This window comes from Halichoerus grypus, chromosome 2 (assembly GCF_964656455.1).
Source record: "Halichoerus grypus chromosome 2, mHalGry1.hap1.1, whole genome shotgun sequence".
Classification (NCBI taxonomy): domain Eukaryota; kingdom Metazoa; phylum Chordata; class Mammalia; order Carnivora; family Phocidae; genus Halichoerus; species Halichoerus grypus.
Window position 1 is genome coordinate 33,727,703 of NC_135713.1, and position 15,110 is coordinate 33,742,812.

Below are 15,110 nucleotides of genomic sequence, written 5' to 3' on the forward strand. Positions count from 1 at the left end.
TTCTATCCATTTTGGATAGTCTGGGCAAAGACCAGGAGGCAAAAAAGGAGAGAAAGCTGTTAAGAATGCAAGCAGGAGGGACGCCTGGGTGGCTCAGTCGTTAGGCGTCTGCCTTTGGCTCAGGTCATGATCCCAGGGTCCTGGGATCAAGCCCCGCATCGGGCGCCCTGCTCAGCAGGAAGCCTACTCTCCCTCTCCCACTCCCCCTGCTTTTGCTCACTCTCTCACTGTCTCTCTCTCTCTGTCAAATAAATAAATAAAATCTTAAAAAAAAAAAAAAAGAATGTAAGCAGGAATAGAACTTGCAAGCAGAGATGTGAATGGCCAAAAAGGGAACATGAATGGTCTGGAAGCAGAAAGTTTTTAATCCAAAAGCATGGTCAAGGTAGTTACAGAAAAGATATGGAGGCAGCTGGCTGGGTAGTTTGCATTAAGTGAATATTTTCTAGTGTAACATTTTAATTTTAATTCCTTTCATTATTTTAAATATATTTAAAAGTATACATTTAAAGTATACAGTTCAGTGGCTTTTCATATATTCACCGAGTTGTGCATACATCACCACAATCAATCTTGGAATAGTTTCATTACCCTAAAAAGAAACCTTGCTCTGCTTAGCAGCATTCCCAACCCCTTCCCCAAACCCAGTCTGCCACGAATCTACGAATCTACTTTCTGTTTTTATAGATTTGCCTATTCTGAACAGTTTGGGTAAGTCAGATCATACGATATATGGTCCTTTGTGACTGGTTTCTTTCACTTAGCGTATGTTTTCAAGGTGTTTCCATGTCGTGGTGTATATCAGTACTTCATTTCTTTTTATTGATGAATAATATTCTATTGTCTGTGTATACCACCCTTTATTTCTCCCCTCATCAGCTGATGGATATTTAGGTTGTTTCCACTTTTTAGCTATTATGAATTATGTTGCTATGAACATAATTGTATAAATTATACAAATTTATACAAATTTATAAATTGTATAAATTGTATAAAAGCATACACATGTTTTCATTTCTTGTAGGTATAGATCTAGGAGTGAAACTGCTGAGTTATGTGATAACTATATTCAGCTGTTTATTTATTTATTTATTTTTGGTGCCAAAAGGTGATTTTATTAAAGCATGGGGACAGGACCTGTAGGCAGAAAGAGCTGCTGCTATTCAGCTGTTTTAAAAGCTGACAGATTGTTTTTCAAAGTGCTGAGCCATTTTACATTCCCATCAGCAGTGTACCAGGGTTCTAGTTTCTCCATATCCTAGCTAACACTTGTTACTATGTCTTTCTGATTCTAGCCATCCTAGTGAGTGTGAAGTGGTGTCTTGTGGTTTTATGCTCCCTGATGACTGATGATGTTGAGCATCTTTTCATGTGTTTATTGGCCATTTATATATCTTTTTTGGATAAATGTCTATTCGGATCCTTTGCCCATTTTTAATTGGATTATTTATCTTTTTATTATTGAGCTTTATTTATAGATTCTAGACACAGGTCCCTTACCAGACACATGATTTGCAAAATTTTTTTCCCATTCTGTAGGTTGTCTTCTCACTTTCTTGATGGTGTCCTTTGAAGCATAAAATTTTTAATTAATGATGGCCAATTTATCTATTTTTGTTGTTGTTGTTGCTTGTATTTTGGTATCACAGCTAACAAATCCAAAGTTGTGAAGATTTATGCCTATGTTTTCTTGTAAGAGCTTTATAGTTTTAACTCTTACAATTGGGTCTTTGATGTGTTTTGAGTCAACTTTTGTTTATGGTATGGAGTAGGAGTATAACTTCATTCTTCTGTATGTAGATAGCCTTTTAATTATTTTTAACTTATATTTCTAGTTATTTTCTGAGTGGTTGCTCTAGGGCATAAAATATATATATTTTTAACTTACCAGAACCTAGTTTAAATTTATACTAACATAATTCCAGTGAGATCTAGAAATTTTACTCCTTTATAGCTCCATTCCCAGCTCCCCTTTGTTTTGCTATTGTTATAATTATTACATCTGTATGTGTTAAAAATATAACATATTGTTATAATTATTACTTTGTATAATTTTATGTCCTTGAAAGAAACTGAGAGAAGGAAGGATAGCAAGTATAGACAGACTTGGGGGTTATTAGGAGCCCCTTAGGTGCAGAAATGATCTCTGCTTTGCTCATCATCATATCTCCTGCACCTAGAACAGTGTTTGTCACATAGTAGGTGCTCATCTAATATGTAAATCAATGAATAATGATCTCCATACAGATAATAAATAGACTCCCAGAGAGAGAGATCATCCCAAAAAGATGGGGAGATGAATAATGAAGAGATTAAGAGAATAAGATTACATGATTGTGGTGGTGTTGTGGGAGAGGTAATAATCACAGTAAAAAGTAAGAAGACAATGTCTTTCTCATTCAATGTCATGTATCTGATGCTTAGCACAGTGTTGACATTTGGGAAATACTCAGTAAAGGTTGGATGAATAAATGAAGCATCCCATGGCTAGTGCAGGTCTTGGGGGATGAGGCAAGAGAGTTTCAGTCTTAGACATTCCTGTGCTCCCCAAATGGACACATTTTCTCCCTCTTCTCAGTGACCGTGGCTCTGCACTGGTGCTTCTTCTGGGGTTTCTCACCTTGTGTCCCACATCCCCACTGGACTGTCAGTTCCCTTTGTATGTTCTCATCAGGGTGTCCAATCACTGAAGGAAGAGAAGTATAAGCCCATTGGCTTAGGACCTAGCAGAGGGAAGACAGGATAAATTTATCATTAACCAAGTTTGTAGGGTGGAGGCTGGCCTATGAGGAAGAAGAAAGCTATTGGTAATAGACTGAGACAACTGAGAGATTCTAGACTTATTTAACTCATTCATTCCCCCACAATACCTAAAGAAAATCTGCTTTGTACTAGGCTAGAGATGTATATAACAAAGTGTTCAAATTTCCTTACACCAAATATTAAATCCAAGACATAAAGAAATTTACTTCATTGTAGTAAGAACATTCTGGAAATAACTATATAGTCCTTTATAGTGGCTAAGTTGTCCAAGATTGGAGCTTCCCTGACTTGGCTTGAATCCCAGCTGGATGGAGTCACCTGATGACCTCCTTATGCTGACTAAAGCTCCCTTTCCTATAAAATTGAGGTATTAGTACTTACCTTCAAGACTTCTGGATTAAATGGTTAGTACACATAAAGCACCAAGACAGTGCCTACCACATAACATATAAGAGCTAACTACTATTATTGATATAACAATTACTATTAAAAAAGGACCACAATAGTTAATTGAGATCATCTAGTAAATTTCAATACAATTTTAGACTTCCCATTATCCATAGGACCTAGCTACCTAGAAATCTTCTTAGTAGCAACCATTTATGTACATAAGAATTTACTTATTTAAAAAGCTTGAGCTGTTAAGAAGGAACAACCCTCTTCTTATCTATGTTTGTTTCATTTTGTTAAATGATTACTATGGCAAAGAGCTGTTTTCTACTTTTGAAAACCAACTCCATTCCAGAGGTTACCAGAACAGAGGGGAACCCTCTGAATTATCCAGTGGATAATGCCAGCCCTCTGAATTATCATTCAGTTTTCCATTGGATAATTCAGAGGGCTGGAAAGAAGTTGCTTTTTTTCAAATTAGGTTCATATGAATGAATTCCCATCTGAGATTTCAAAGCTGTGGCAGATCAATGGGCTCAGGAATCAAAGGCACCAAAGGTGATGTTGCTACTATAAATGTATAAGCCATTCAGAACACTAAAATTAAAGACTGTTCCTAGTTGGTTTTATCATGTAAAAGAGCAGCATCATTAAAGATTCTTTTTGAGGCTTAAAAAAAAAATCTTTAGATTAGAAAGATACAGTAGAAAGGTTGAATGATTATTTCCATCACTGTATGCAAGAACCTCCCACCCCACCACCTAGGTGTTCATAACCCACTATTGCTTGGGTTATTGTACCCTAAAGTACAATTCAGGAGTTATTAAGATTTGTTTTACTGTAGAACTGCAGGTTCCCTTCAGTCAATTGTTTTCTAGTAGAAGCATAGAACTTACTTCAAACATTGAACATTAGTACCTGATGTTCTTTTCTCAGCAGCAGATTGCCTCTGTTAAGTCATGCATGTGTAGTGAATGTTCAGAACTTTGGGTCCTGAATGACGCATCCTGTGGAGAGGAAGTTGATGGCACATTATAGGTGCTTAATTTTTAAATGAATGAATGATGGTGGTGAAGGTGAACTGAAAATAAATTGATCATAAATAGGAGTCTCATCTGAATAATTTTACCCTGAATGATCCCAGACAAGTCATTTAGCTGGATCATTCCATGCCCCGGTTTCCATGTCTTTAAAAGAGTATTGATTAATATATTGTGGTTTAAAATGAAATTGTCAATTAAAATATTGATTAAAAAGTTGGTGCTCTTAGGATAAAATAGAACTATGTTAATTCAAAATAACAACACTGAAGATTCCCACTGTCCAGTTCACCTGGTTACAGTAGGGAGCAGGGAACCAATCAAAACACCAGGTTTACAGTTGCTCAACCCAGTCATACACTGATCGTCAGGAGAATGAGCACTCACTCTTATTTGGCCTGAGATTCCTTCCAGGGAGTGATCCTAACAAGTAAAACAACACAATGGATATGCAACTATGTGGTTATTCTTATCCTCAGGGACTATCCAGAGGAAGAGGAAGAAAAAATACAGTAAGAGGAAGAAATAACACGTATAAGTAGGATGATCACACTATATATCATGCAAACAAAGACACTTTTGAGAGTGAAAAAGCAGCTAATATTGATTACATGGGGAAATGCTTGGATAGTCTTAGGCAAACAGGAATGTCTCATTAGCCTGGGTCTATGCCATGCCCAGAAGCACACTCAAGCATATAGGACCAGTTTAACCCTTTTTACCTAATTTTTTCCCTTCCTGACGCCATCTTTTGTGATAAAACTCCTCCCAGCTCCTCTGGGTAAAACACTGGTAGTTCCACCTTCATTTGCTAGTTACAGCATCTACAGTTCTCATTATAAATTAGCATCACTGAGGCAATGAAGAATGAGATATATGCCTTCTGTTCCATTTGGTGAAATTACACCTGTATTTTGAGCTAATTTACTTATGTGAATGTTCTATAGTTATCCACTCCTTATCTTGTCTGATTCACTGTAAGTCCTCATAATCTGTAGACAATCTCTCGAGTTTGCTGACTTGACACATTTTATTTCTACTAACAAACCTTGATACTTTTCTTTCCCCCTAGCTACCACTGTCCCCTCAACAGTCGAAGGGGGTTGACATCTCGGCTGGCTGTACCCGTTAGAATAGCTGTGTGTTGTGATGGGAAAGAGGCAGGTCTTTTATACATTTGTTCAACAAATATTTAATCGAGCATTTATTGTGCGCCAGATACTGTTTAGAGCCCTAGATTTGTAGTGTAATCTGTGATCTATCGGCTTTCTAAATGGTATCTTTTGATACCCAGAAATTTTTAGTTCTGATGAAGTCAAATTTACCAATTTTTTTCTCTTTTATGGTTTGTGGTTTTCGTATCTAGTCCAAAACCTTGCCCTACTTCAGGGTCCAGGATATATTCTCTTATGTATACTTCCAGAAACTTTATGGTCCTAGGTTTTATGTTTAGGTCAATGATCCATCTCAAATTCATTTTTGGTTATGGTGTAGGATAAAAGTCAAGATTCAACTTTTATTTGCACAGATATCCAGTTGATCCAGCACCATTTGTTTAAAAAAAAAAAAAAAAGTGTTCCCTCTCTCCATTGAATTGGCTTGGTGCCTTGGTGAAAAACAATTTACCATGTATATGTAGGTCAATTTCTAGACCCTTTATTTTGATCTATTGGTCTATCCTTACACACTTTCTTTATTACTGTGGCTTTCATGAATATAGTCCAAATAAGTCAAACACAATCACTGTCCTTATGGGTTTACAATCTGATGAGATAAACAGTCTGATGTAGAAGTCGTAATTGTACAAAAAGGTGAAGAAACCCACAGTGCTAGCCACAGATGTTGGAAGTGCAAAGGAGAACTCCAGCTGGTTTAGGGTGAGGTGGGTAGGGAAGCTTCCTGAAAGAGGTGACACTTAAAGTGGACCTTAAAGGATCAGTAGGAATTTGCAGAAGGTGGAGGCAGGCCTGCTGCCCTCCAGCAAGAGTGAGGGGGCTGGTGTGGCTGAAGTGCAGTGAGTGAAAGGGAGATGGAGGAGATGATGCCAGAGGGAAGACCACCTTGGGCAGAGCTTGGAAGAACATTTTAAGGGTCTTGGCTTTTATTCTGAGGAAGAAGAGAAGCCATCAAAAGGTTTTGAGTAGAGTAGTAACATGGTCTGACATCTTTTAGAAGGATCTTCCTAGATGCCCTGTTTGAGACAGACCATGTCGGGGGTTGGCACGGGGCAAGTGAAGCAGAAGCTCTGAGACGAGCTATAAAGACCGTTACTATAATCCAGTTAAACCTGATTGTGGCTTGGACTCAGTGGTCATAGTGGGATGATTGTGATTTGGGTAAAATGGGATAAAGTGACTGTGTTGTGGACATATGTTGAAGGTAGAGCCAATAGGATTTGCTGACAGATTGAACATGAGATATAAGGTAAAAAGAAGAATCAAGGGGTTTGGCTTTAGCTGGAAGGATGTGTCGTCATTTACCAAGGTGTGAAAGAAGCACATTTGGAGAAGAAAATCAGAAGCTTGTTTTTTCTACTTTAGAGTAAATATGAGAGATTACCACCCAAAATACAAGCAATTTCCCCTACAGAGGAAGTAACTGGAGGATGCAGTAGAGATAGTCATATTGTGTGTTGTCAAGCCCAGTGTGAGCAGCACTGTTCTCGGTGATGGAGGCATGATGCCCTGAACATGGATTCTGCTCCCAAGGAGAGTTTGTGAGAAAGCTTGACTCACACAAAGTGAAAAAATCTTGGAAGTCAAGGACCAGTTAAGGAGATGCAGGTCTCCTTAGTAGCGGCACAGGAAGAAGTAGTCAAAGAATGCTTCTAGAAGGAAATGGGAAGGGAACCATCTTCACAGGATGGGGAAAACTTAGAGGAAAAAGGGCAAAATTGTGGGAAGAAGCAGGAGCCACTCAGAACACAGATATTCTTGGCCTAGCTGGAAGAGTTGTTGGAACGATTTTTTTTAATTGGTTAAAAAATTAGTTCTTGGTACATAGTAGACATTTGATAAAGGCCAACCAATAATATTTATCGTATTGGGGGGAAGAGAGGGCGATACTACTGTGTGTAAAACTCTCCTGAGTCCAGCCCCACCCCGCCGTCAACACCTACTCCTTTGATGCCCTTTGCCCTTTCTCCTTTCCTGGGTTGTCTTGTAATAATTTTATTGGAAAACCTTCAAATCGGGCTTTCTAAACTGTTTGTGAGGGGAAAGAGTTGAGCTACAATATTTCAGCATGTCCATGTCGGCTTATGGATTTTTAATAATCTCATTCATGTGAATGCTACGAAGGTCCAGAAGGGGGCAATGTGACACTTGAACTTCAAGAGGGTTTATTTTCACAGATGCTTTGGAATTCATCCGATATTGTTAAAATCAAGAACCTTAGGTCAGGGAATGATTCTGTAGACCTCACAGGGTCCATTACTCTCACTTGCCAGTAAAGAAACTGAATCCCAGAGAGGGGAAGGGATTTGCTTCAGGTCACACAGGTATTTAGTGGGAAGGTCTAGACCCTAACCTCATTCTAACCCTAAGTCTTTATACTTACAGCTTATATACAGCTATAAAGCAAAACAAATTCTATCAAGTTAAATACACACAAAACTTCAACCAATGAAATTTAGATTAACAATATCACTTGAAAAGTATGGATGATATTTTTCTGTTGAAATTAATTTGTTCCTCAAAAGTAACTTAATTATGGTGCTTTTAGAAACAATGACATAGGGCGCCTGGGTGACTCAGTTGGTTAAGCGACTGCCTTCGGCTCAGGTCATGATCCTGGAGTCCCTGGATCGAGTCCTCGGCAGGGAGCCTGCTTCTCCCTCTGACCCTCCCCCCTCTCATGTGCTCTCTCTCTCATTCTCTCTGTCTCAAATAAATAAATAAAAAATCTTTAAAAAAAAAAAGCTTTAAAAAAAAAAAAAAGAAACAATGACATAGTTATTCGTATCACACCTTAGTTTCTTTCATATGACCAGACCTCAATAAATATTTGTGAATTTTCTTTGTATGAAGGTATAAATAATTTGAAATATTTTGATATATCAGAAAACCATTATCTGAAGTCTCTGCAATTTTTACTCTCTCCTTGACCCAAGTACTTTCTCTCTTTGGATATATACACTTCTCATTTTTAAAGTAATTACACATGTTATAAGACATTCAAACAATATGGAAACATAGGGAGTAAGAAATGAAACAAGTTCATTTTGTAAACACTATAAATATTGTATAATGTCAGGTTGTAAAAATATTAGGTTCTTTAACAGAGGTCAAAACAATGGAGGCTTAAAGAAGGTAGAATCTTAATTCTCTCACAACAAATCTACAAGTAAGAAGTCCCAGGCTGATATGGTGGCTGCACAGCGAGGGGGGCCCAAGTTCCTCCTCTCTTGTGGCTCCGCCATTCTCAATGCATGTCTTCCATCTTGGTCTAAGATGGCTATTTCCATCTACACCACCATATCCATATTCTAGCCAACAAGAAGAAGGGAAAAAAGAAGAGGAGGATGACATGCTTTTTCCCTTTTAAATGCACAATCTGGAATTGCATTTGTCATGTTTGCTCACAGCTGATGACCAGAACTCAAGCACATGGCTAAACTGAACCAGAAGGGAGACTGGGAACTACATCATCAGCGAGATAACATGGTGCCCAGATAAAACTTTTCTGTTGTAGAATAATGGCTTTCAAATCTGGTTATGCAACACAATCACCTGGGAAACTTAAAAACGGATCAAAAAAACCCCAAAAACAGACAAAAAAATTATGCCTTCTCCCAAGATCACTGAAATCAGAATCTTTGGCAGCAGGGCCTAGGCTTCTGCATTTTAAAAAAGTTTGGTGGTGATTTTGATGTGGGCTGGGGCTAAGAATCAGTGCTATGAGAAAAGGAAAGAAAGAAAAAGAAAGAAAGAAAAAGAAAGAGAAAGGAAGGAAGGAAGGGGGAGAGAGAGAGAAAAAAAGAAAGAAGGAAGGAAGGAAAGAGAAAGAAAGAAAAAGAAAGGGAAGGAAGGAAGGGAGGGAGGGAAGGAAAGGGAACAGATAGAGGGGGTACAAATAACAGCCTCTACCACAATCCTCTTCACTACTCCCAGCTCTGCACCACCCACTCCCTGTCTCCATCCCTGCCAGGTTGTCATCCACTAGTTCAATCTATATTCTTCCAGACCTTTTTCAGTGAATACACAAATGGACACATATATGCATATGTGCGTGTCCAAGCACCCAGTAGTGACTCTCAAATTTCTATATGTATGTGTCTTGGGATAGTAATCTTACCAGAAAAGGTGTCAGCCTCTGTGTTTTTTTGCATGGAAGTTTACATTAATTTAAGAAAACATGAATATCAGAGAATGGGGGAATCTGATGGGAGAATTTGGGGTGCTGGGAGAGCGAAAGCCTACCTGAACCACCTGTTGGCTCAGTCTCCACAAGCATCCCGTATGGAATCATTTATCTTTTGCCAGTGGTTTAGAATGCCATGTCTATTACATGGGAAATTTCCATAATCCACAAGATCTTTTTTTTTTTTTTTAATTCTCTGTTCTGTTAGTTCAGATTGCCATTGTATGCTGACACGGGCTCACTTTTTCATATTTGATAACTTCTGTCCTGTTCCCTGTCATCACTACCCTTACTTACCTCTACTACTGGGTAAATATTTAAGAACTGTCAGTGTGAAGGGATCACTGAGGTATGGGAGGCTCGTAATCAAGGTTCCAAATCCACCTGAACTTTTTATATGGTAAAAGTAGGAGCTTTTGTTCTGGAACACTGTTCTCCCTTTCCCTGACCCTCGCCCTCCAGCCTCCTGTCAGGCTAACTTTCTTGAGTTCTGCTCAAATAGAAAAGGACAATGTTTTCCTATCTTCTCCTGAGGCCAACACTCAAACGTTATATTCCCTGCTTCCTAGTGAACATACTATATCAGAGTTGAAGAAAGTTCTAAGGCAGCAAAAGAGCAGTTTCTGCTTTGACTTGCAAATATTTTTAGACCCCTAAAAATAAATGAGCTGCAAATAGGCATGAACATTCCCACACTGTGTTTCCTAAATTCATTATTTCTGAGGAGACAAAACATTTTGTTTTTCTGCTCAGGGCCACCTGCTTGTGAGTCAATCCATGATTCCATCCTGCACCTTAAGGCTATTCCTTATCCATCCTGTACCTTAATGTCATTTCTTATTTGTTTAGAGGCTGGCATAGTTCCTCAGAGGAGATGGGAAGATTTGTGTTTTGGAAATGAATTACAGATGAGATTAAAATCTTTACAGGGAAGGCCTTGGGTTTCTGCTGTGGAGCATGACAGCATTCTCTTCCTTATGTGTTTGAAATTCCTTGTTCTACATGTTACAAGCCTTACTTACACAATCTTCATCTTCATGGAGCTAATAGTCAAGAAATCAAAGGCAACTTCCTTTTTCTTTTGACTTAAATACGTATTTCCATTTTTAAAATAATTTTTATTTTTTTTATCATGATAAGTGTACTCTTGAATCCTCCTCTATTTCCCCCATCTCCCCACCTACCTCCTCTCTGGTAATCATCAGTTTGTCCTCTGTAGTTAAGAGTCTGTTTCTTGGTTTGTCTCTTTTCTCTTTTTTCCCCTTTGCTTGTTTTGTTTCTTAAATTCCACATACGGGTGAAATCATATGGTATTTGTCTTTCTCTGACTTATTTCGCTTAGCGTTATACTCTCTAACTCCTTCCATGTCATTGCAAATGGCAAGATTTCCTTATTTTTTATGGCTGAATAATATTCATATACATATTCAATAATATGGCTGAATGATGGATTATTCAGTGAATTATATTTTATATTCCACATCTTCTTTATCCATTCATCTATCAATGGACACTTGGGCTGCTTCCATAATTTGGGTGTTGTAAATAATGTTACAATAAACATGGAGTGCATGTATCCCTTTGAATTAGTGTTTTTTTTGTTTTTGTTTTTGTTTTTTTGTATTTTTGGATAAATACCACTAGTGCAATTTCTGGATTATAGGGTAGTTCTATTTTTAGCTTTTTTGAGGAACCTACATACTGTTTTCCACAGTGGCAGCCCCAGTTTGCATTCCCACCAACAGTGCACAAGAATGTGCTTTCTCCACATCCTCCACTTATTGTTTCTTATGTTTCTGATTTTAGCCATTCTGACAGGTGTGAGGTGATATCTCATTGTGGTTTTGATTTGCATTTCCCTGATGAGTAATGTTGAGCATCTTTTCATGTGTCTGTTGGCAAAAACAACTTTAACTTTAGTCAGGCTTAGTTTTGTTTTTGTTTTTGTTTTGATCTATGCAAAGGAGATGACAATACCCCACCTCACAGGACTGTCATGTCATGTCATTCATCCATCCATCCATTTATCACTGTTGTAAAATATCTAACATTTTAAAATTACAAATATATTTTTGATCTAATAAATTTTAACAATCCTTTTAAAAATAGCATTATAGAAAATTTTAAACAGATACAAAAATGGTACAAAGAATGTTATAAACTTCCATGTGCTCATCACCCAGCTTCAAAAATGATCAGTTCATGGCCAATCTTGTTTCATTTAAATTTCCATTATTCCCTCCACTCCTGGTTATTTTGAAGCACATCCCAAACGTATCATTTCATCTAACAATTATTTTTTCTGGAACTTTGTTTTTATTTAGTTGACTTAGAGTTGACACACAGTGTTACATTAGTTTCAGTTGTACAACATAGTGATTCAACAAGTCTATACCTTATGTTATGCTCACCACAAGTCTAGCTACCATCTGTCACTATACATTTTTACAATACTATTGACTATATTCCCTATGCTGTACCTTTTATCGCTGTGACTTATTCATTCTATATCTGGAAGCCTGTATCTCCCACTCCCTTTCACCCCTTTTCCCATCCCTCCACCTCTCTCCCCTCTGGCAACCATCAATTTGTTCTCCATATTTGTGGGTCTGTTTCTGCTTTTTGTTTATTTGTTTTGTTTTTTGGATTCCACATATAAGTGAAATCGTAAGGCATTTGTCTTTCTCTGTCAGACTTATTTCACTTCACATTATACCCTCTAGGTCCATCCATATTTTTGCAAATGGCAAGATCTCATTCTTTTTTATGGCTTAGTGATTTTTATGGCTTAATAATTGTATATATAAACCACATTTTTATCCATTCATTTATTGATGGACACTTGGGTTGCTTCCATATCTTGACTACTGGAAATAACACTGCAATAAACATTGGGGATGCATATATCTTTTTGAATTAGTGTTTTTGTTTCCTTTGGGTAAATACCTAGTAGTGGAATTACTGGATCATACGGTATTTCTGTTTTTAGGGGAACCTCCATATATTGTTTTCCACAGTGGCTGCACCATCCTTACCATCCTACCAATAGTGCATGAGGGTTCCTTTTTCTTCAACTCCTCGCCAGTATTTTTGTCCTTTTGATTTTAGCCATTGTGACAGGTGTAAAATGATATCTCATTGTGGTTTTCATTGGCATTTCCCTGATGATTAATGATGTTGGGCATCTTTTCATGTGCCGGTTGGCCATCTGTATGTCTTCTTTGGAAAAATGTCTATTCAGGTCCCCTGCCGATTTTTAAACAGATTATTTGTGGGTTTTTTTCCCTGTTGGATTGTATAAGATCTTTATATATTTTGGATATTAACCCCTTATCATTTATATCACTTGTGAATATCTTCTCCCATTCAGTAGGTTGACTTTTTGTTTTGTTGATGGTTTCTTTCACTGTGCAAGAGCTTTTTATTTTTGCTTTTGTTTCCCTTGCCTCAGGAGACATATTTAGAAAAATGTTGCTAAGGCCGATGTCAAAGAAGTTACCCCTATGTTTTCTTCTAGGAGTTTTATGGTTTCAGGTCTCACATTTAGGTCTTTAATCCATTTTGAGCTTATTTTTGTACATGGTGTAAGAAAGTGGTCCTGTTTCTCATCTAACAATCATTTTTATTTTTTTAAAGATATTTATTTATTTATTTATTTATTTATTTATTTATTTGACAGAGAGAGAGACAGTGAGAGAGGGAATATAAGCAGGGGGAGTGGGAGAGGGAGAAGCAGGCTTCCCGCTGAGCAGGGAGCCCGATGTGGGGCTCAATCCCAGGACCCTGGGATCATGACCTGAGCTGAAGGCAGACACGTAATGACTGAGCCACTCAGGCGTGCCTAACAATCATTTTTAAAGATTAATGTTTGATCCCACTTAAAGCTTTTAAACTGTATCTATAATTTAGTTCATTTCCTTTTAAAGTATTTTATTTGATTAACAAAATACTTCCAAAATACTAATAATTTTTATAAATATAATGATTTATACATATAAACAGGGTAAACCTTACATTTTCTTAAATACATTCCTATGCTATTTATGAACAATAAAATTTCAACTCAAAACCACAAATCTAAACCAATTATTCAATTCTTCATTTAAAATTAGAATCACCAAGCTTTTTGTTATTTATTCTGTTAACTTTTCTTCACATTGCAAGTACATAAAATATTAACTCCATACATCATCAAAACAAAAGTATTAATACTATGAGATTTGAGTCTCTTAAACATTTCTGGTTTTGATGATAAATCTTCCCAAGGTTAAAAGATACTTCATCACTAAGTAACTATGTCATTCTAGATGTCACAGAAGTAGGCATCTCCCAGCCAGCCTGCCACATTTGTGGATAAACTCAACTAAATCCGTTTTTTGTTTGTTTGTTTGTTTCATTCTATACTGAATAGTTTTACTAATTTTATTCTTGGGACCCAAATTCCTACAGGTATTTAATGGATAGTTGAGTATTTTATAGCTTTGTCTAACTCTGAGGGCAGAGTTGTAAGAGAAATACCAATGACATGGCGTGTCTGGGTGGCTCAGTTGGTTAAGCATCCGCCTTTGGCTCAGGTCATGATCCCAGCCAGGGTCCTGGGATGCTCAGCGGGAGCCTACTTCTCCCTCTCCCTGCCACTCCCCCGCTGCTTATACTCTATCTTTCTGTCTGTCAAATAAATAAATAAAATCTTTAAAAAAAAGAAAAATGCTAACAACAAAAAGATAATCTGTGAGAATGAATTAGATAGTTAAATAAGCTTCAAGAACACTGAATCAAACAAGCAAATGAACAAAACAGATTGTGTGTGTGTGTTTTAAATACCACAAGACTGTAAAGTACTAATGCAGATAGCTGAGTGGTATCATATGTGTCACTCCCAGGTGACCTTGACTGTGGACCTTTGGATGACCCTCCCCTTTTCTTCTGGTGATGTTCCTAGAAAACCTAGAGCAGACTCAGCAAATTGACAACCTGAATGCCAAATCTCGCCTGATGGTTCAGTTTTCCTTGGCCACAGGGTATTTTTAAAATATTTAATCCACCATTTAAAAATTGAGAGCGTTCACCAAAAATTTCTTGATTTCCAGCTGCTTTTAAACAAAAGTCCAGGTGAAAATAAGCCTGCATTCTAGCATAACTACTCTGGCTGGAACTGAATGTGGGCTTCTTCATCATGCTTGGGATAGGCACTAAGCAAGGTTTGGGCATTACACTAAGCCCCATAGAACACCTGCTTGGTCCTCTAGGTATTTGAGTCTGTGACCTTGATGGTTGAGGTTGACCTTGATGGCTGAGGGAACCTCACGTGTAGTAGAACTCCATGTGGGGAGAGCTGATGTAGTAAGTTCGTCAGACTGTGTGGACTGAGCATGGATGGTGGATGTAAGTGGAATGGGGGAGACCTGGGCTGAGTGGCTGGTAAAGTAGCCTGTAAGATCAAGCAGGGTGAGAGGTACTGTTAGGAACAACACTGCTCTTCATCCCTAGGGCACACCCAGTTCACACTGATTTTTCATTTGCTTCAAAATTTCCCAATGGCCCCCCATGAAGATT

At 37.7% G+C, this 15,110-nt stretch overlaps 1 protein-coding gene across 3 annotated transcripts in view; it reads left to right on the plus strand.

Annotated features, from left to right (window-relative positions):
• The window catches only part of NIM1K (NIM1 serine/threonine protein kinase), a 58,139-nt gene that overhangs the window by 18,599 nt on the left and 24,430 nt on the right, over positions 1-15,110 (plus strand). The window lies entirely within an intron of this gene.